General features: G+C 38.0%; 1 pseudogene; it reads right to left on the reverse strand.

Moving 5' to 3' along the window:
• Nucleotides 1-257: 257 nt before the first annotated feature.
• On the reverse strand, nt 258-939 carry LOC115850211 (WASH complex subunit 3 pseudogene; annotated as a pseudogene).
• Between the last annotated feature and the right edge of the window lie 2,336 nt (nt 940-3,275).

Raw genomic sequence — 3,275 nt, forward strand, 5'->3', positions numbered from 1 at the left:
AAGAAGAAAGCAAGCCTGGAAAGGACTGGTGAGGCAGGACTGACACAGGTGAGTGGCTGCTTCTTGAATTTAATGTAGTATCTAAAGAGGCATAAAAAATCTAGATTGTGTTTGTCCAATCCCATAGGTGAAATGTGTAACCTGAAGATTCCAATCAGTGATTATATCACAAGTCAGTCTTTTTATTGTTTTTAATTATAAATGCTTTATTTATTTATTTTTTCACAGAGGAAGCTTGGTGGTGGATATGTAGCTATTTGATGCTTTTATGACTAAGAGTTAAAGTTCAGGCTCTCTTTCTTATAGAATGTAAATGTGTACCAACACATGTATATGTAATTGTTATAAAAATTAAGCTTAGTCACTAAAAGAAGATTCGCTGTCTGAACTTTCTTCTGTATTTTTTTCACCTTCTACATCAGGCGCTGGGGCATCTGGCCTCTCAGGAAGATCTGGGTCTAGTCCTTCCAATATCATTTTGTCTCTTATTGCCATCACTGGAACACCCACTTGAACCATTTTGAGATATCTGGTGTATCTTATGTCCTTGGCTACAGTTAAGATATTTTTCTGGTGTTACTTCACTTTCCCGTGGTCCAGAGTCTTGTAAACTGTTCTGTGATTGCTCTGAAGTGGTTTCAGAATGTGTTTCATTTGTGATCCTAGTGACACTTATAGGCGATACTTCAAATATGACATCATCTAGCCCAGGGATAGATGACAACTTTGCATCTAAAATATTGAGAGTTGTTTCAATTTGCTGGATACGAAGAGAAAGGTCTGCAGTTTCTCCTCACAAACTGTAGAAAAGGGGTTGAGGAACTGTACAGTGTACACCAATAATTGGTTTAGAAATGCCACCGTTCTTTTCTGTTGAATAGTTGGCCACTTAGTCAGGTCTATGTCTGACCCCGTGAGAGGAAGCCCATCCTCATCCATCTCCTCAGCGGGCGGGGGACCCAAGGCTCACCCAAAAACCTCTCCCCGACCGGGCCCGCCCAACCCGGTAATAGCATCCTAGTGCTTTTTTTTTTTTTTTTTTTTAAACATCTTTATTGGAGTATAATTACTTTACAATGGTGTGTTAGTTTCTGCTTTATAACAAAGTGAATCAGTTATACATTTACGTATGTTCCCAAATCTCTTCCCTCTTGTGTCTCCCTCTCTCTCACCCTCCCTATCCCACCCCGCTAGGTGGTCAAAAACCACCGAGCTGATCTCCCTGTGCTATGCGGCTGCTTCCCACTACCTATCTGTTTTACGTTAGGTAGTGTACATATGTCCATGCCACTCTCTCACTTTGTCCCAGCTTACCCTTCCCCCTCCGCATATCCTCAAGTCCATTCTCTAGTAAGTCTGTGTCTTTATTCCCATCTTACCCATAGATTCTTCATGATCTTTTTTTTTCTTCTTAGATTCCATATATATGTGTTGGCATACAGTATTTGTTTTTCTCTTTCTGACTTACTTCACTCTGTATGACAGACTCTAGGTCCATCCACCTCACTACAAATATCTCAATTTTGTTTCTTTTTATGGCTGAGTAATATTCCATTTTATATATGTGCCACATCTTCTTTATCCATTCATCCGATGATGGACACTTAGGTTGCTTCCATGTCCGGGCTATTGTAAATAGAGCTGCAATGAACATTTTGGTACATGACTCTTTTTGAATTATGGTTTTCTCAGGGTATATGCCCAGTAGTGGGATTGCTGGGTTGTATGGTAGTTCTATTTGTAGTTTTTTAAGGAACCTCCATACTGTTCTCCATAGTGGCTGTATCAATTTACATTCCCACCAACAGTACAAGAGGGTTCCCTTTTCTCCACACCCTCTCCAGCATTTATTGTTTCAAGATTTTTTGATGATGGCCATTCTGACTGGTGTGAGATGATACCTCATTGTAGTTTTGATTTGCATTTCTCTAATGATTAATGATGTTGAGCATTCTTTCATGTGTTTGTTGGCAATCTGTATATCTTCTTTGGAGAAATGTCTATTCAGGTCTTCTGCCCATTTTTGGATTAGGTTGTTTGTTTTTTTTTGTTATTGAGCTGCATGAGCTGCTTGTAAATCTTGGAGATTAATCCTTTGTCAGTTGCTTCATTTGCAAATATTTTCTCCCATTCTGAGGGTTGTCTTTTGGTCTTGTTTATGGTTTTCTTTGCTGTGCAAAAGCTTTTACGTTTCATTAGGTCCTATTTGTTTATTTTTGTTTTTATTTCCCTTTCTCTGGCAGGTGGGTCAAAAATCTTGCTGTGATTTATGTCATAGAGGGTTCTGCCTATGTTTTCCTCCACTTATTGAAGAGGCTGTTTTTTCTCCATTGTATATTCTTTCCTCCTTTATCAAAGATAAGGTGACCATATGTGCATGAGATTATCTCTGGGCTTTCTATCCTGTTCCATTGATCTATATTTCTGTTTTTGTGCCAGTACCATACTGTCGTGATTACTGTAGCTTTGTAGTATAGTCTGAAGTCAGGGAGCCTGATTCCTCCAGCTCCATTTTTCGTTCTCAAGATTGCTTTGGCTGTTCGGGATATTTTGTGTTTCCATACAAATTGTGAAATTTTTTGTTCTAGTTCTGTGAAATATGCCAGTAGTAGTTTGATAGGGATTGCATTGAATCTGTAGATTGCTTTGGATAGTAGAGTCATTTTCACAATCTTGATTCTTCCAATCCAAGAACATGGTATATCTCTCCATCTATTTGTATCATCTTTAATTTCTTTCATCAGTGTCTTATAATTTTCTGCATACAGGTCTTTTGTCTCCTTAGGTAGGTTTATTCCTAGATATTTTATTCTTTTTGTTGCAGTGGTAAATGGGAGTGTTCGCTTAATTTCATTTTCAGATTTTTCATCATTAGTGTATAGGAATGCCAGAGATTGCTGTGCATTAATTTTGTATCCTGCTACTTTACCAAATTCATTGATTAGCTCTAGTAGTTTTCTGGTAGCATCTTTAGGATTCTCTATGTATAGTATCATGTCATCTGCAAACAGTGACAGCTTTACTTCTTTTCTGATTTCGATTCCTTTTATTTCTTTTTCTTCTCTGATTGCTGTGGCTAAAACTTCCAAAACTATGTTTAATAGTGGTGAGAGAGAGCAACCTTGTCTTGTTCCTGATCTTAGTGGAAATGGTTTCAGTTTTTCACCATTGAGTATGATGTTGGCTTTGGGTTTGTCATATATGGCCTTTATTATGTTGAGGAAAGTTCCCTCTATGCCTACTTTCTGCAGGGTTTTTATCATAAATGGGTGTTG

The sequence above is a fragment of the Globicephala melas genome, chromosome 16, assembly GCF_963455315.2.
Source record: "Globicephala melas chromosome 16, mGloMel1.2, whole genome shotgun sequence".
In the NCBI taxonomy this organism is placed as follows: Eukaryota; Metazoa; Chordata; class Mammalia; order Artiodactyla; family Delphinidae; genus Globicephala; species Globicephala melas.